The sequence below is a fragment of the Odocoileus virginianus genome, chromosome 14, assembly GCF_023699985.2.
Source record: "Odocoileus virginianus isolate 20LAN1187 ecotype Illinois chromosome 14, Ovbor_1.2, whole genome shotgun sequence".
NCBI lineage: Eukaryota > Metazoa > Chordata > Mammalia > Artiodactyla > Cervidae > Odocoileus > Odocoileus virginianus.
Genome location: NC_069687.1, coordinates 38,217,835 through 38,238,568, shown reverse-complemented (window position 1 = coordinate 38,238,568; position 20,734 = coordinate 38,217,835). Strand labels below are relative to the sequence as shown.

General features: G+C 36.4%; 1 long non-coding RNA gene across 1 annotated transcript in view; it reads right to left on the bottom strand.

Moving 5' to 3' along the window:
- Window positions 1-20,734, bottom strand: part of LOC139038183 (uncharacterized) — a 192,217-nt gene that overhangs the window by 85,618 nt on the left and 85,865 nt on the right. The window contains exon 2 of the long non-coding RNA XR_011491108.1: window positions 3,638-3,698. This is a non-coding gene — a long non-coding RNA (uncharacterized lncRNA). The remainder of the gene's footprint in view (window positions 1-3,637; window positions 3,699-20,734) is intronic.

Genomic DNA, 20,734 nt, shown 5'->3' with positions numbered 1-20,734 from the left:
GTATGGTCCTTTAAAAATAATTCCAGATGGCTAAATTTTAGGATTGCAAATATCCTACTACAAATAAATATTTTTGCTTTATTGTATTTTGCACAAATTTTCAGATACTAGAGGCTTTAGCTAATATTTTCTTTTAAGAGATAGGTTGAGTTTAGGGAGTTATACTGCATTTTCTTATATTATTTATTTCATCTGTATTTGTCCCTTTTAAAGATGACCTCACTCCTATTGACACATTTTCTGTGATTCATTATGCAAGACATGTTGATATTTTCCTACACTGTTTTGCTACTTTTTGTATCAACTTGGCCATCTTTTCTCACTTGCAACCCCACCCTCTTTTCTTTGAAGTCTCGGTATACTTAAATTAAAAATAAACTTCATTGAGCCTAATGGCTTATTACATCAAGAGGAAAAAAATCCAAATACAACAGTGATTAAGTACATAACCTTTAACTAAAATGAATGTTTCCAAAATAAACAACACAGAGCAATTATTTCCCAACAGCCTATAGAGAACTCATGTATAAAATACTAGCAATGCTTCTATCACCCCCCACATCTTATTTCATAGTAAATATCTCCAAATAGAGTTTCGATACCATGTTAACATAGTTTTCTATAACTGAATAATGAGTTGAGATCCTTGGCCCCAGCTTCACCAGATTGAAGTCACATGACTATAAATCAGGTCAGCTGCCACTAGATGGCTCTGTTTGTAGTCACTTTAAGTAATATATGCTCTATAATTAAAAATCTACAGTGTAAACATAGGTATTGATGGCTAAAATTTGGGGGTAGGGACACAGGGAAGGGTACACAAACTATGTTAATTTTTGTATTTCACTTAAAGTATTATTTTGAAATTATCATTTTAAAGTAGCTAAATGTAATACGTATGTAGAAATGATATAAGAAAAAATAGGAAAAAAAAGACTTATGTACATCTTAATATACCTTCTGTCACCCAAATGCATACATTCTTCATCTCATTTAAGTTAAGCATCCTGGTATTGACCTGATTTTAAAATTAATTTTAAACTGTAGCTAGTGCATTCTCTTCAATGGCTTGACTGTCCCTGGTATGTGCCTCTGAGTAGCCCCATTGGCTTTCTGGTGCTTCTTCCACCAATAACTGTGTTTCTCCCGTAGGCCTATGGAGTCTGATTCACCAGGCCTCATTCTCCTTTTTCTACCATAATATGAAATGTTAACTTTTTCTCCTTAAGCTAGAAAAATAATATCAGTCAATACAGAAGCAATTGTTTCTAATAGCAATTGCTCATTAAAGGAACCATAAATGTCTTTGAGCACTATTAAACAGTTATGTTTAACATAAAAAATAATCTCTTTGAAAATCCCTTTCCTCCTTACCACAAACCAAATTATTTTTCCTCACTGTTAATATAGTCACAGTGTGCTGAAATCATAGCACATAGAATGTGCAGTCTTTCAAAACCACCCTGCCTCTTGGTGGCACAGAGAAAGGTACCTAAAATCATTTGTTGGATGAGTAGAAGACTAGATGATGAAAGATTCCATTTGGAATGCCATTTCCTGCTCAGTTGTAAATAGTGACAGAGTGAGAACCGCAAATCTCCTCCTCTAGCACTGTCTTCTACAATTTGCAAACTTAAATAGTTATCTAAAACTGTGTCCTAGGCATTGGCATTCAATGAGGATTGGCTCCAGAATATTGACCTGCTCAAGCCATACTGATGAATTCTTAGATCTAAGACTCTGGGCATCCTAAAAACACCATTATTAGGACCACAGTATAAAAATGTAAACACTCCTTCCCAAAATCCCTGCAGCTGTAATGCTACACAACTACCACGGCCCTTGGTCCACTTCTATACAGGGGCAAGTTGAGAGGTCCCTGAGAGAGTGGACGGGAGAGGGAAGATATTTTGATCCTGAATTACATAACCACATGGTTTGCAGTATAATCTGGAACTCAAGTAGCCTGTTCAGTAGTCTTCCTTCTTTGGGATGTAGCCTTGCTCTCCTCACTGCCAGCTGACTGTGCAAAGAGTGTGTGGCTGTGGCAAGCTGGACAATAGCACAAATCTGCCATAGAACCCAAGACAGCTGCTGACTCAGGCAGGAAACAACTACACAGTTGTTTAACTGGCTTTTGTGTAGCCTTTGGGTGAGGCTTTTTGGGAACATTCATTCAAAAGGACTACTTAGTCCAATTTAGAATATTTCTAGTTATACTCATACCCCAAAAAAGGTGTTTTTTTTCCAATGATTTGTTATGAATGAATGAAATATGATTCCATCTCAATCAAGTTTCTATGGGAAAAACGCCTAAAAATAAACAATACAAAATTGTTTTCTTCCATCCTGCTAGTTGAAAAGCACATTTCCCCAGGGATGGGGTTTTTGAAATAAGGCAGGAGAGTGAAAGTAGGCAAAAGGATTGGCAGTTATTCTCCCTTGCTCAGATCTAGCTCTGCAGTCCCTGACAGTAACCAAAGCGTGTTTGAAATGTTCTGAATAGGGTATCCAGTGAATCTTAAATGAGATAAACCATCTTCCTAAGTAAGGGTCAACATTTTTTCATTTAATGGAACAGAATCGCTGATGAATGTACTTCTAAATAGCTTAAATTAGCCAGTATTTTTGAATGCTTGTTGCAAAAGTTCTAAGCTCTGGGAATAAAAGAAATATATATATACATACACACACACACACACAAACATATATATTGGGTTGGCCAAAAAGTTCATTCAGGTTTTTCCATAAGCTCTTAAGGAAAAACCCAAATGAACTTTTTGCAAACCCAATATATTATAGTCCCTGGATTCATGAGATGCTCACAGTTTTGTTGAGGAAGCAAGATTTATATACATGAAATGAAAAAAAGCACACCAAGAAAGTTTTTAAAGTATATGTATAATAAGCAACATTCAGAGTAATTTACAGCTACCTCCCCATTTCTCAAGGCTTCCCAGTGATGGTACTAGTGGTAAAGAACCTGCCTGCTTGCCTTGGGAAGCATAAGAGACACGAGTTCAACCCCTAGGTCAGGAAAATCCCCTAGAGTAGGAAATGACAACTTGCTCCAGTATTCTTCCCTGGAAAATTCCACGGGCAGAGGAGCCTGGTGGGCTATAGGCCACGGGGCCGCAGAGTCGGACACGACTGAGCAACTGAACGCCCCATTTCTCATCACTAGTTATCCTGATTCTGCATCAAAAGACCCAAGGACTTGGCTCTCTTAGGTAGGTAGGGAGGAGGGCCTGTAGGATAAGAAAGCCTACTCATGTTAGTGAATGTTGTTTCCATTTCCTGGTGCACATTGTATAAGAGAGAAGCAAGGGTATTATTTCATATAATAAACTTTCATTATTTGAGAAATAATGAAATAATTTTTCATTTAAATAAAATTTCAGCAATCTTTATTTTAAATAAATTTTTTAATGTCTTATTGAAATAAAATAGAAAAATTTTTAAAGATATAGAATAGAAAGGAAATTAAGGAAATCAAAGCAGAGGTTAGAGTAATCCAAAAAATGACAGTTATTGGAAAGTAAAAAGTATTATTGAGGCATGTGTACTTACTAGGTTCTTTAGGTAGGTTATGTCTAATCCTTACAGCAACGTTTAGAGTTTGCAATTTTTTACTTACATTTAACTGATGATGAAACCAAAACCCCAAGGGTGTAAGTAATCTTGCCATAGTTTCACACCTAGGGAAAGTGGATAAACCAGGATTAAAGTCAGACGCACCTGAAAAACCCAGTTTTTCAACCCTGCCAAAAGTTTCTCCAAACTCACTCCATGTGGGTCTTGAACCTATGAAAAGCACACACATCTCAATGCACCTCCATCACAGGAAGACATGCAGGGCAGCAAGCCTTCAGCAAGTGTGGATTGGTTCCTGTTAGGACTAGTTGCACCAGAGTGAAGAGACAGAAGCCAGCCCTGCCCAACAAGTGGGGAGTCTTGAATACATGATCTGGAGCAGATGGGCAATGAGAAGAGGGACTCACACCAACTTCCACATAAAAGATGCTTTCCCATAAGATGTCAAAAGCAGCACCAGAAGGTTAAGTTATATAAACTACTCCCAAAGAGCAAAAGGTGCACAGAAGAATATAGCAGAATGTAATCATAATAATGACAACAATCAAAATTTACTGAGTGCTTCAGTTCAGTTCAGTTCAGTTCAGCCATGTCCGACTCTTTGAGACCCTGTGAACCGCAGCACGCCAGGCCTCCCTGTCCATCACCAACTGCCAGAGTCTACCCAAACCCATGTCCATTGAGCTGGTGATACCATCCAACCATCTCATCCTCCGTCATCCCCTTCTCCTCCTGCCCTCAACCTTTCCCAGCATCAGGGTCTTTTAAAATGAGTCAGCTCTTTGTATTAGGTGGCCAAAGTATTGGACTGAGTGCTTACTAGAGGCCTACTTGGCCTCTTTTACACATTTAACATATGTTTTAATTCATTTAATGTAAAAAAGATGACAGCCATATGTAGGCTAAGAGCAAGAAACTGTATGCCATCAAAACTGATTCTGTCTTCAAATCTTCAGGCCATTTCTAACCTCGATAAACTGAAGGATTTGATCTCAATCAACTTCAATTATCTACATGTCATCTCTGCCAAAATTATCACTAGGCAGACAATTTTCAGTATTGAAATGAATAGCAAAAAAAGAAAACTCCACTCAACAGACAATTCATTTGTTTGGGGGAGCATAATTTGCAGGCCTTTATGAAGTTACCTTTTCTAAGCCTCAACTTATGCTTGCTGTAATGGAGTTGTCGTGAATGGTTATTTCTCCTGTCTCAGTCTGTACCAGATAACACAGTCCCTCTACCAGGTAATGATTTATATCAGTCTTTTTAATTTTCAAAATAAAATATTATCTTCTCTGCATTTATATCTGATAGCTAAACTATATTTCTTACTCTGAAGTCAAAAACATATAGTTCAAGATCGTTTAGTGGCCCTAGACTTCAATTGACTGCTAATAAAGAACCACATCAGACAATTTAATAGAAAAATGCACACCTAACAAAAGATAACATCCAAATGGCTTACAAACATTAAAAATATATTCAACTTTATTAGTCATCAGAGAAGTAGAAACTAAACCACCATAAGATTGTATTTCATACCTACCAAAGTGGCTAAAGTGAAAGACTGAATACCAAGTGTTGGCAAGAATATGAAGCAAATAGAACTTTTATAACACTGCAGGGCAGAAGTAGAAACTGAAAAACTCCTTGGTAGAACAATATTAAAGGGGATATATGTATACCTATTGCTGATCCATGTTGAGGTATGGCAGAAACCAATACAATATCATAATTATTCTTGAATTTAAAATAAATAATAAAAAGCTAACAAAAAACTGAAGTATTATACGCTACAGTGAAACAATTCCAGTCTTAGATACATACACAACAAAAATGTATACATATATCACAAAAACACATCTACAGAAATGTTCATAACAGTACTATTCATAATAGCCAAAAACTGGAAGCTACTCACCCATATGTTCAATAACAGTAAGAATGCACCAGTAAATTCTGTTATATTCATATAATGAAAGCTACACAGCAATGACAATTAATGATCTACAACTACTCTCAAAAACATGAATGAATCTCACAAATGTAACTGAGAAGAAGTATGTAACACAGGTTACTTACTGACTGATTCCTTTTATAGAAAGTTTACACAAACAAAACTAAAATATACCATTAAAATTCAGCAAAGTGATTTTTGGAAAGAGAACCATGACTACAAGGGGGCACAATAGGAACTTTGGGAGGCTACTTGGTAATATTCTGGTTTTTTATGACCTCAGGGCTGATTACAAGGTGTGTTCAATTTGTAATAATTCATTGAGCTTTATGTTTATGTTTTGTACATATGTCTTTTTCCACATATTGGTTACATTTTATTAAAACTTTACCAAATAAGCAAGAGGTAGGGAGAGATATAGGGATATAATATATAAATATAATGAGTATTTCTCTGTCTTCAGCCAAATTTCTGCTAATATCAATGCCTCTGAACAACTTCATGTAATAAATTTCTCTTAGAATATGTCATAAGAAAAATATTTGTCTCATATCTTTATGCTTCATTCATTAGAAAGCTCAAGAGTTGATTTGAACACCTCAATGCAGTAAATTTTTTCAGCATTTCTAACTCTCAAATTCAATATCTTACATCCTTTAACCCAGTTTTAAATGTTTCTGTTATATTCAGTTCTATTCAAGCAGCTAGCATCCTCAAAACATTTTTGGAATTTATAAAGGTATAAAAATGCATACTTAAGAGTAATGAGAATAAATTAATGATCAATTATAATCCAAATTTATGGTAGATGTATTAAGTACACTATAAGCATGGAAAATGATTTTAAGCAAATTCTACTCATTATACATCCAACTAAACAATTTTAATGTATTAAATGCGAATATTAAATCTAAGTAGAATATACCATCTATGTGGTGATTTTGCTAGACTGGCTCAGATTGAGACTGTCTTTAATTTGGTAAAGAGGAAAGGAAAGCTTCTATCATCTTCATCACAAAAAATTAATGCTATAAAACCCACAGAGGCATCTTCCAGACAAGAGGAAATTTACAATAACAAATGAACTTAAATGTGTAGCCCAAAACTCTCATTATATGAAAAATAAAGACAAATGTAACAAAATAAGTGGTGGCAAACCAGTAAAGTTGTTATTTAATGAGTTTCCTATAAACTACAAATAAAGGAAAACAGGAAAGAACTGATGCGAAACAGAGAAAAGTATAAACTGAACAGACCTAATTGCTTGTAAAATGTCAAATTGTGTAACTAATGAAAAATAAGTGGACATTAACTATTTGTAAAGGAGTTGTTTCAAAAAGAAAAGCCAAGTTGACTTTTGACTATTAATAACTTAAGCTTCCCAAAGGGATTGTTTGTTTTTAGGTGGTTGCTGTTGTCGTTATTTGCTATTTAAAAAGTGGTGTGACAGACTTTCTTCATTAAGCAAAACAATCTTATCTTCTTCTTTCCTGTCCTTTCTGGTAAATAATGCACCAAATTCCTTTATTGTTCATTTTATTCCCTTAATTCAGTAGATTAGATTAGGCTTTTTTCCCTATTTTCTCTTTTCTTGCTCACTAAATATTTCTAAATAATAGTTGTATAATAACAATGAACACATATTGAGTGATAACTGTAGATCAGACATTCTTCTAAACAGATTATATATGATAATTCATTCACCCCTCAGAACAACCTGATGGGGTAGGTGCTATCATCATCTCCATTGTAGTGATGAAGAAACTAAGGCACAGAGGATTTAAGTTTTATATCCCAAGGTCATCCAGCTAATGTGTTAAAATTCAAATACAGTAATGCAAAGACAATATGCAGGTTAACTATTCACCACATGATGAAAATATGTAAAATACAAAAATGCAAAAGTTATGCCTACAACTTTCTGAGAATTTTGAATTATTTAATCCAGCATTATCTTCTTCCAAATTGCCACTATTCATATGATAACAATTTAAAGTTAAGACAGAAAAAGTCCCAATGTTGCTACCTTGGAAGAGAACGGGGGCATTTTGTTTAAGACTCTATCAGCTGAAAGGTTCTCCTTAAGCAGAAGTGAATATGGTAAAACTAACACTGTAGAGTGCTGTGACCAATATCAGAAGAGTTTGAGAAAACTTCTCAAGTTTCCTTAGGGACCAGGAGCCTATTATACAGAGTGAAGTAAGTCAGAAAGAAAAACACCAATACTGTATGCTGCTGCTGCTGCTGCTAAATTACTTCAGTCGTGTCCGACTCTGTGCGACCCCATAGACGGCAGCCCACCAGGCTCCCCCGTCCCTGGGATTCTCCAGGCAAGAATACTGGAGTGGGTTGCCATTTCTTTCTCCACCAATACAGTATATTAACACATATATATGGAATTTAGAAAGACAGTCACGACGACCCTATATGCAAGACAGCAAAAGAGACACAGATGTAAAGTACAGACTTTGGACTATGTGGGAGAAGGCAAGGGTGGGATGATTTGAGAGAATAGCATTGAAACATGCTTATTACCATATGTAAAATAGATGACCAGTGCAAGCTTAATGCATGAAACAGGGCCCTCAAAGTCGGTGCTCTGGGAAAATCCAGAAGGATGGGGTGGGGAGGGAAGAGGCAGAGGGGTTCAGGATGGGGGAACACATGTACCCCTGTGGCTGATTCATGCCAATGTATGGCAAAAACCACGACCATGTTGTAAAGTAATTAGCCTCCAGCTGAAAAAAAATTAATTACCTTTTTTTAAAAAAGCAGTCCAATCTGCAAGAGTCTCTCCAATAATGAAACCAGTAGCACCTTTAGTGAGTGAAAGTCACTCAGTTGTATCTGACTCTTTGAGACCCCATGGACTATACAGTCCAGACCAGAATACTGGAGTGGGTGGCCTTTCCCTTCTCCAGGGGATCTTCCCAACCCAGGGATCAAACCCAGGTCTCCTGCATATCCAGCAGATTCTTTATCAGATGAGCCACAAGGGAAGCCCAAGAATACTGGAGAGGGGAGCCTATCCCTTCTCCAGAGAATCTTCCCAACCCAGGAATCGAACTGGGGTCTCCTGCACTGCAGGCGGATTCTTTACCAATTGAGCTATCAGGGAAGCCCAAGTAGCACCATTGTTGGTAATCAAATGAGTAGATAAGTAATATTAAAATGGGTAGGTACCCTCTATCTATAAAGGAGTAAATACAGGTTGACTAAAGATTTCCTTACCCTACTGCTTCCTCACTGTCTGAGCAGATGGTCTTTGAAATAAACATGCTAAAGAAGATGATCAAGTTAAAATCCGCAGAATTTAGGAAGAGATTAGATAAAGCCTGGTAGGAATGATGGTGACTCATCCTGGAAAATACGGAGACTCACAGCAAGAGGTGATTGTGTATACAGGACACATACACAAAGACAAATAGTGAAAGAAAAGTAAAATATTGCATGATTGAGCAATTCATTTTAAAAGAGAATCAGTGCTTAACTCTTAATTAAAATAGCAAACAATGGCTAAGTAAAACATAAGTTTAAAAGAAATAATTTGTGAAACATATGCCTAAGAAGTCATATAATACTATTTGTAAAATTGTAAAATTGCAAACTGTAGACCCTAGAGTAATCATTAAATTAATAGAACAGAGAAGTATATCTAAAGAAGACAACAAAAGATAAAATGGAACACTGAAGATATACTCAATCCATAAGAAGACAATAAAGGAGGAAAAGAGGGATGAAAAACAAACATTTAGAGTAAAAGGAAAAATAAGAAACAGTAGATTTGCAGCCAAAAATATAAAAATTATATCACAAATAAGTGGTTTGAATATTTGCTTTTAATAGTTAATAATAACTGTCTCTATTCAGATACAACACAATCAAATACATCAAAAATTATAAAGAACTCACAAAATAGTTTTTAGCACTAATAAGTGAAGTTATTAAGGTGGCAAAATACATGATCAATCTAGAAAAATCAATTGTGTTTCCATATACTAACAAAGAAAAATGGAGAAATGAAATTTGAAATATAGATAGATAGATATACACAAACATGTACTAGAAGTAGTTTAGTTGCTAAGTTGTGTCCGACTCTTGTGACTCCATAGACAAGTAGCCTGCCAGGCTCTTCTATCCATGGGATTCTCCAGGCAAGAATACTGGAGTGAAGTGTCATTTCCTTCTCCAGGGGGTCTTCCCAACCCAGGAATCGAACCCTGGTTGCCCATATTGCAGGCATGTCCTTTTCCAACTGAGCTATGAGACCAGCTCCCAAAACATGCCTTATTATTATTTTTCGGACAGAGCTGTATAAGCCAGACAGGCCAAGATAAATAACAGTCCATTTTGATCTTGGGAATGTTGGACAAAGGAGAACTCTGAACTTCCCTCTCCTCAAGCTGGTCATGTCTCAGTCTAGCAGGAGGCTGGGCCACCTCTTCCCACCTCCCCAACACCTACAGGGAGGGTGGGATCCAAACTATCAACACCAGCAGACAGGCACATGCCCTTCCAAAAAAGACTGGCCACTATGATTTTTTATTACATTTTTCTCTGCCCTATTGTAGATCCTGATTTTCTAAAATAAGTGTGCTGGGGAAGAAAATATATTATGAAAGAGAAGAATAAAAGAAAGGAAGAGACAGTGAGAATAGTAAAGGTAAAGAAAAACAGGGGTGTTTGGGAGGGAAGGAAGGATATCAAGGGACACAGAAATAGAAGAAAAAAGGGAAGGACGGGACTACACTGGTGGTCTATGGTTAGGACTTCAGGTTTTCACTGCCCGGATTCAATTCCTGGTCAGAGAACAGAGATCCCACAAGCCACATGGTGTGGCCAAAAAGGTGGGTGGTGGGGAGAAAACAGGGAAGGAAGCAGAGATGAAGGAATTCTTAGCACAGAACCAGCACTCTTCTACCCTTTATTTATTCTCAATAAATAAGACTGTGTGCTTGGTCTTGGTGTGTACACATTCATGTACATAGATGTACATACACAAAATAGCACCGAAATGCTTGAAATATTTAGGTATAAATTTAAGAAAATATGTACAAGTCCTGCACACCGAAAGCCACAAAACTCTGCTGAGAGGACTTAAAGTCCTAAATAAATGGAGAGATATGTGATATTCATGAATTTAAATACTGAAGATTATTAAGATGTCAGATGACAAACGGATCTGTAGATTCAGGATGATCTCATTCAAAGGTTCAGGAAAGTTGGCAGGGGTTTTTTGGAGGGGAAAGGTATTTGTTTTAATAGTAATTGAAAGCTGATTCTATAATTTACATATAATAGAAATGCACTGTACCTAGATTAATAAAAGCATTTTTCAAAAAGAAGAAAGACAAGCATTTACATTATATGATTTCAAGACTTACTATAAAGCTATAGTAATTAGAGCAATACAATAATGGCATATAGATAATTAAATAGAAGAGTTCAGAAATAGACCTACAGATATGTGGCTAATGGATTTTCAAAGAGATACCAAAATAATTAAATAGGGTATTCTCTTCAACAATTAATGCCAAAGCAATTGGATAGCCATGTTTAAAAAAAAAAAAAAGAATTCTGACAGCACACAAAAATTAGGTTTAAAAAAATGGGTCATGGACTTAAGCATAACAATCAAAATACCATAACACTTCTAAAATAATTCATAAGAGAAAATAGTTTTAAACATGAAGTTAATCAAAGATTTTTAAAAGTAAAAAGCATGTGTGCATACACACACACTATGATTCATAAAGAAAAAACAATAATCTAGGCTTTATTAAATTAAAAACTAGTACTCTTCAAAATATGCCATTAAGAAAATTAAAAGGCCACAAACTTGGAAAAAATACTTTCAGTATTTCTGACAAAGAACATGTATTCAGAAAACAAAAAGAACTCTGAAAACTCAGTGACAAATATAGAGAAGGAAACAGCAACCAACTCTAGTATTCCTACATGGGAAATCCCATGGATAGAGGAGGCCCATGGGATAGAGTCCGTGGAGTGGCAAAAGAGCTGAACATGATTTAGTGCCTGAACAACAACACAATATAAGGGAAAAGGCTGAGGAGTTTAATCTATACTTAACTCCTGATCTACTGAATTAATTTTGAGAAGGAATATCCAGTGATAGAACTCATGCAAGGAGATGTCCTGGGGTCAGCTTAAAGTCAGGTTGCACTTCTGTAGCATCCAAGACAAACAGAAAAAATAAACAGCTCTTTAAGAAGAAAATTGAAGTTTTTTCCCACTCACATGGTCAACCCCTGCATGGGGTATTGTCTCACACTTCTGATAGTAGTTAGATCTGTGTTGTAATTATAAAATACACACTAATTTTCAAAGACTTAATAAAGTATGTAAACTATTCCATTTTTTTCTGCTGATAACATGTTGAAATGACAGTATTTTAGATATATTGAGTTAAATAAAATATAATACAATTAATAAAAGTTAAAAAAAAACTCAGTGACAAGTAGCCTAATTTATTTTAATTTGGAAGAAGACTTGAACAAACTCTTCATTAGACAAGATATACAAATGGCCAAAAACCATGTGAAAAGTTGCTTTATCATCACTGGTCACCAAAAAATTGCACATACAAAATTACATTGAGCTAACCAGGTGGCACTAGTGGTAAAGAACCTACCTGCTAATGCAGGAGATGTAAGAGATGCAGGTTCCAACCGTGGGTCAGGAAGATCCCCTGGAGGAGGTCATGGCAACCCACTCTAGGATTCTTGCCTGGAGAACCCCATGGACAGAGGAGCCTGGTGTGCTACAATCCATAGGGTCACACAGAGTCAGACATGAGTGAAGCACACAGGCAAGATTACACGCTCATTAGAAGGTTAAAAAAATATTCAAGTGATAACATCAAATGTTTGCAAGAAAGTAGAGCACCTGGAACTCTCATACACTGATGATAAAATGTAGAATGATACATTCACTTTGGAAAACATTTTGGCAGTTGATACTAGAGTTAAAAGTTAACCATATGAATGAAACACTCTACTTCTATATTTAGCAAGAGAAATTAAAGCATATGTCTACCAAGAGACTTGATCATATATTCAGAGTCCAAAACTGGAAGCAATCCAAATGTCCAACAACATGTGAATGGATAGATAAAAGATGATCTCTTGAAACAATGGAATATAATTCAGCCACAAAGGAAACCAACTGCAAATACACATAACTTGGATGTTTCTCCAAAACAAAATGCTTAGCAAAAGAAAAGGGACAACAATGTACATACTCTATGATTCTACTTGAATGAAACTGTAAAAAAAGGAAGTCTAATCTGTAGTCCTGTAAAGCGCATCAGTAGTTGTATAGATCCAGTGGGATAGTTATTGACTACAAAAGGGATGAGAAAAATGTTGGCAATAATGAAAACATTGTAAATTTTTAGTGAAGCGGTGGCTATACAGATATATTATACATTGGTAAAAGTCATCTAAATATACTTGCAAAATTAGCTCATTTTATTTATCTCAATAAGGTTGATTTTAAAAGGAAAATATTTATTCTGTTTGTTGTTATTCAATTCCTAAATCATGGTAGACTCTTTGCAATCCCATGCAATCCCCAAGCACCCCAGGCTTCCCTGTTCATCACTATCTCCTGGAGTTTGCTCAGATTCATGTCCATTGAGCTGATGACGCCATCCAATTATCTCAACCTCTTTAAATAAATAATAAAAAGTCTGAATCATAAGGTGATCTGAATATCTCAAATAGCTCAAATAGTCTAACTGAAAACTCAGATCATTCTCTATCTGTTTATTAAATGTTAATTTAGTTAAACTGGAATTTTTGTCCCAGAATCCTTTTAACTATATAGTCCTGAGTTAGAGTTGGCTAAAAAAGGAATTTGCTTGAGACTTGGAAGGTAGAAATGAGGCAACAGCTTTTCTTTCTGAAGGTCACTGTGGTTAGATATAACAATGGACTCAGAGGTACCCATGACTTCTAAATTGCCTTTGCTCTTTTCTAACCCATATCTAGCTCCCTTCCCAACTACTGACACTGTATCTCAGAGATACCACCAGATACTTGGTGTAGGATCACAGGAGTGGTATATACATACCACTAGTCTGTCCTCCATGCACACTTTTGACTCCCCTTGCAATATGATTTCAGTATCTGAACATGTTTGATTTCTCAGATGAACTGATAATTCCTTCTCTGATCATCCAACTTCTCTCACAGACCTTAAATTTCCCAACTCTCCCATTATATAAGTCTAATACATGTAATAAATATATTAGGACAGTCACTAGCAAATTTTTTCTGTAAAGGGCCACGGAGGATATACTTTAGGCTTTGTAAGTCAAAAGGATGAAATCAAGAATATTGTGTAGGTACTCATATAACAAAAGAGAAGTAAATTTCCACAATTTTTATTTAGAACAAAGTAAAATAATCATAATTGAGTAGAACTTTTATTCTTTATCTACTAATTAGAAGAATTAAATTTCATTTTTGCTGGGGGATATTTTATTTATTACTTTTAATTTGGATTCAAAGATACTGTTCCCTACCCCCTGAGCACACACTATTACTTGAGCATATTTAACACATATACTTTGGTCACTTGATGTGAAGAACTGACCCATTGGAAAATACCCTGATGCTGGGAAAGATTGAAAGCAGGAGGAGAAGGGGACGACAGAGGATGAGATGGTTGGATGGCATCACTGACTAGATGGACATGAGTTTGAGCAAACTCCAGGAGTTGGTGATGGACAGGGAAGCCTGGCATACTGCAGTCCATGGGGTCGCAAAAAGTCGGACACAACTGAGCGACTGAACTGAACTGAACTGAAGGCATTTATAGAAGTCTATTAGAAGTCTATTCTTTATATTTTCCCTTTAGCATGTCATTAAATTGCAGATTAATTACTTCCAGTTTAAGAACAGATGGAAGCCCCTGGGTTTGCTGGGTTAAATGGATTTTAAAATAAGGGAATTTTCTTTACATTTGTATCAAGTTCTAAAAAGTGCTTGCAAGGAATGGGAGAAAATATTTGCAGGGCACATATCTGAAGAGGGAATATGTACAATTCAACAACAGAAAAACACAATGCAAATACAAAAATGAGCAAAGAACTTGATATTTCTCCCAAGAAGATATGTAAATTGTTAACAGTACATGAAAAGATATTATTAAAGAAATTCAAAATCACTGTAGAAAGTGACTGCAGCCGTGAAATTAAAAGACAGCTGCTCCTTGGAAGAAAAGCTATAACAACCTAGACAGCATATTAAAAAGCAGAGGCAGCACTTTGCCAACAAATGTCCATATAGTCAAAGCTATGGTTTTTTCCGTAGTCCATGTTCATGGGGATTCTCTCTCACTCTCTCTCTATATATATAGATAAGATAGATAGATATAGATAGATAGATATGGGCTTCCTTGGTGGTTCAAATAGAAAGAATCCACATGCAACGTGGGAGATCTGGGTTCGATCCCTGAATTGGGAAGATACCCTGGAGGAAGGCATGGAAATGCACTCCAGTATTCTTGCCTAGCAAATCCCCAAGGACAGAGGAGCCTGGCGGGCTACAGTTTATGGTGTCGCAAAGAGTGAGACATGACTAAGAGACTAAGTAGACATACATATATACACCACATTTTATTTATCCATCCAGTCTTAGCTCAAAATTGTTACAAAAATAGGTAGTGGGTCAGATTTAACCCAGATGAGGGGTGGGGGCTATAGGGAGTAATCATTTGCTGATTTATTCAATAACTCATCCTAGCTTTGTTTCACTGACTGAACTTTGACACAATACATATTCAATGCCAACTATGTGTCAGATCTCTGCCAGGGAAAGAAAATGCAAAGATAAATATGACAGAGCCTCTGTCCTCAAAAGGTCTACATATATTCAATAGTTTCCTGTAATAAAAATTTAACAAGTATTTGTCTGTCATCTACTATACACATAACGTGATGTTGTGAGAACCTTAGTCCTTAAATCTTTCCCAGCCTTCTTGGGAGATAGGACATGGCCATATTAATTACCTATTCCTATGCAACAAGTTACCACAAACTAAGCAACTTAGAAAAACACACATTTATTATCTTACAGTTTCTGTGGGTCAGGAGTTCATTCAGAGTTTAACTGGGTACTCTGGCCTAGGGTCACACAACTGCAGTCAAAGGTGATAGTTCACTGCCTTCTCACCTCAAAGCTCAACTGGTGAAAAATCTGTTCCCAGGCTCACTCGGGCTGTTAGCAGAACTCATTAATTTTTCAGTGGTTCTAGGAGTGAGGGTACCAGCTTCTTGTTTAGCGTCTGGAGGCCTCTCTCAGCTCCTAAAGGCTACCCTCAACTCCGTGCCTCCCAGCATGACTGCTTATTTCCTCAATGACAGCATAATCAAGGAAGTAACATCCCATTGCTTGCATGCATGTGCATGCTCAGTTGTGTCTGACTCTTTGCGACCCCAAGGGCTGTAGCTCACTAGGTTCCCCCTGTTCGTGGGATTATCCAGACAAGAATACTGGAATGGGTTGCCATTTCCTACTCCAAGGGATCTTCCCAATCCTGGGATCAAACCTGTGTCTTTTATATCTCCTGCATTGGCAGGCGGGTTCTTTACCACTAGCACCACCTGGGAACCCAAGATCCATTACCTTTGTTATATTCTATTGGTTACTAGCAAGACACAATTTCTACCTGCCCTCAAAAGGAGGAAATTATACAAGGCCATGAACATCAGGAGGCCCATATCTTGGTAGGCCACTCTAGAGATAATCTTCCTCAGGCTCAAAGAGTAATATAATAAAATATATGATCAAAAGGGAAATGGTATGATACACACCACTGGTTCTCAAAGTACCTAAAAATTAAAGAATATACAAATTATTAAGTAAGGCTTCATGGAGAAAGAAAGGTCTTGGATTGTTTTTGAACACTATGTAGGCTAAAGTATTCATAAAATACCTTGGGAAATGACACCATTCAGGATAATGCTACCACAGCAATATAATTGGAGATTTGCTGTAATATGCTGTGACTCACTAGAAACTAATCCCTTTCAAGACTATATGCTACCAGTATTTAAATCAAGAATAAACTCCACTCCCTCAAATAGAAGCCCTATACAAAGCTCATTATCAACTAAAAGAATATAATCATTGCATTCATTCTAGTCCTATCTAATTTGATCAAGTTATGTCAATACTATTCCACTTAGTAGGAACAAAAGGGCGGGAAAGGAATAGAAGGAGAAAAGGGGACACTTTCTATTTCTCCAGCATTTACAGAACACTTACACTGCTGCAGAAAATGGGTCCAAATATGGAGACTCTGATAAACTATTAGCATAGACTACACAATGCAACTGATGATAATTCATGTTTACAATTTTTACAGTCACCAGAAGCAGTTTCATAACTAAAGGAAGTGGGCATTTCTGGCTTCTCATAGTCAAATGTTATTTTTGATTCATTTCTAACTGCCTTATTTAAACATTCTTTTCTCTCAAATTAGCCAAGAGATTCTTTCTCAGTGAGCACAAACCACATGGAAAGTTACAGTTTTAAGTTGCTCCCATTTTTTAGTTCTCAATAAGCCAAAAGGATTACATTGCTTCAGATCAAGAAATCTAACTAAAAATTCCTATTTGAACAAAAACAGACTTGCAGACAGAGAACGAACTTATGGTTGCCAGGAGGGAAAGATGGGGGGAAGGGAGTTTGGGGCCAACCTGTATACACTGCTTTATTTAAAATGGATAACCAATTAGGACCTATTGTATAGCACAGGGAACTCTGTTCAATGTTATGTGGCAGCCTGGATGGGAGGGCAGTTTGAGGGAGAATGGATACATGTTTGCTGTCCACCTGAAACTATCATTACACTGTTAATCAGCCATGGTGTTATAATATTATAGTGTTAATCACTCAGTCATGTCTGACCCTTTGCAACCCTATGGACTGTAGCCCACAAGGCTCCTCTGTCCATGGAATTCTCCAGGCAAGAATTCTGGAGTAGGTTGCCATTTCCTTCTCCAGATCTTCTGATCCAGGGACTGAACCCAAGTCTCCTGCATTGGCAGGCAGATTCTTCACTGTCTGAGACACAAGAGAAGCCCTAATCAACTATATCCAATATAAAAAAAAAGGTTTTTTATAAACTTCCTATTTGAGTTAAGAAAAAGAATGGAAATCACTTCCCTAAAAGAAAGCTCTAGGAGATCCATGTGAATTCAAAAATGCCAACTCTTATGTTCACAAACACTGATCAAATGATCCAAAATGCTAGATGCATTGATGTATAGACTTTATGTCCCCGATAATTAGACTAAGTGAAGGATAACCATATTAATGAAATAAATATATGAGAGAGAGAGAGAATGATAAAACTTAGTCAATAAAAACCTGGAATTTTCTGTAATGACAGGTGAATCAATACCATTTAATCTCCCAGATGTGGGTTTCTAGAAAAATATGCAACTCCGAGTCCACTTAAAAAAAGCTCTAGGACAAAAGGTGGTTCTTTCTGAGACAAAGTTTCAGACCAGTTGGGTCTCAATACAAAGACTAAGTTCCACATAACAGACACTTTGACCTCTATCCACATGACTTACAAAGGAAAAAACCTTTAGTCATTACTTATGCTGATGATTATTTGGAAAACACCTTAGTTTATCATATCATATCTTATCATGCTCAGTCCAAACTCATGCTTTGATTTCCTTATTACTAGTAACTATAGAACAATTTTCCTTGTAGAAGCTTAATTCCTCAGGTTCTTCTTGAATCCCACCATGTCCTCACCTATCTATTCAATAAAACACCAAATCCCAGAATATTTCACTTCACCCCACTTGGTTAGTGCCTTATGATCTCAGGCCTGGACTACTAAAACTGTCTCTCAGTGATTCACTCTGCCTGAATTTTCTTCAACATGTCCTATCTCTCATATTGCTACTGGGATTTATCACTTCCTAAGAATGGGCAGTAAGAGCTCCCTTTGGCTATTAGAAGGTGCAGATTCCTTGACTTTATTTCAGTGGCATCTGAATTATCCCTCAGGATATCCCTAAATTTGAGCAAATTCCAGGAGATAGTGGAGGACAGAGGAGCCTGAGTTGCTACCATCCATGGGGTTGCAAAGAGTTGGACACAACTTAGCAACTCAACAGCCCAAATCTGAGACCACGTTTCACCAAGTTAACCTTTCTCTTTATCTCTACTCCATTTTAATTTATGTTGTTCTTTTCTCCTGGGGCTCCTACTCTGCCTCTTCTTAGCTTAATAGCATGTCTTCCATGAAAATTCCCATAGACATGCCACCCTTCTTATTCTAAATGCAAATGGCATTCTGCACCAAAGTCAGCTTTTTATCAATGACTGTATCTTACTCTTGTAATTACTCTTGACTAAGTTTTATCTCTCTTACTATTGTATGAGCACAATGGACTATTTATGCTTTACCCACAAATACATTTTGAACAACAACAACAATTAAAACTACTTAAAACTACTTGTAGGATGAATGTAATAGACGAATCTTTGAAAACCAAATTACCATCTATTGCTAAGTATGATGACTATAAATAGAAATTGTTTAACTGATAAGTACAACTAACAGACTCACAAACTCTGGATGGAAAATTATTTCCTATTTTGATTCTGAAGGTTTCTACAGAACTAGCACAAATGACTCTGAACCTGATAAACTTGAAGCGGCATTAATCAGTGACTGCATGAACAAAACAAACCTGAAATGGATTTTTATTAAAGTCCAAGAGGGAATCCAATTGAGCTTTTCTATAAAACACATACAGATTGCAAACTTCAGTCATTCTGAGTTTCACATCTCATAAGAGAGTAGCCATAAAATACATACATCCAGATGAGAACTGACTCCAACATCAGTCTGGTCCATTATATCATCAAAACCGCCCATGTGTGTGTCCGACTTTTTGCAACTCCGTGGACTATAGCCAGCCAGGCTCCTCTGTCCATGGAATTTTCCAGGCTGGAGTGGGTTGCCATTTCCCTGTCACATCTGCCCAGGTGTGAATGATTACTTGCTACAACCTGTATCACACTTTCTGGCCAGCAGTCCTCCTGCTGATGGTCCTTAGTGTCCTCAAGGCCTCTGTCATGGAGACCTTCCTCCACCTCTGTCTGAGCTCTGATGATGGGAATGCTGGCCCTCCACGCACTGGTCCTGTGTGTCCCCTACCTTTGTGAATGTGCACACCTAGGCTTGGTGTCCCAGACTTTCACATACCTTATCCCTGTCTTCAGATTTTAGTGAAGTAAACAGTAAAAGTTAAATAAAATAAAACATGATTTCAGAAGTTTTCAAACCAATAATAATCATAGCTTCCAAATCCACTAATAAAAATAAATGGAAAAAAAAATAAAAATAAAATAAAACACACCAAAAAAATAAAAAAATAAAGAATAATTGTGTAAGGAATATTTCACAAATATTGCCACTTTTTTCAACTTAGATGGATGATTATATATACATATATATGAAAAATGCTAATATAATTTAAGAAATTAACTGCTTTACAATGTTACTAGAACATATTTAGAAACATGGACTTCATCAATATACTAAGGATTTTATAGAACTATGGTTAAAATAAAGTTACCTTATAAAGATTGAGAGGATATCTTTTAATCTACAAATTTAAAACAATCCAACTTCTTAAATGTTCTATTTCTTTGTGTACACTGGTTAGGGACCATGGAATTGTGATTCTCTTTTTTTGTTGTTGTTGTCAGTGGAGAAAATATTTTTTCATGATTGCTAAATTCCTGAGAGATAGGTGTTCCTTCAATCATTCATTCAATAACTAAACTATTTACTGAACACCAACTGCATGCCACCCATTCTTCTAGATACTAGGGATAAAGCAGTGAAAAAGACAAATAAGATTCCTACTCTCCAGAGTTTACCCTCCAACAGGGTGAGGTCAATAAATAATTATACAAATCAACAAGTAAGGTAATGTTAAGAATTCTGAGGGCATGAAAAGTAGCTAACACAAGAAAGAGCATCTCAAGAGCAACATTAAATCAAGTGGTTAAGGAAAGTTACTTTGAGATGGTAATCTTTGAACCTGGAATTAAGTGAAAATAAGGGGTCAGACTCATGAAGACCTGAGGGAAGAGCATTTCAGGTATAAAGAGT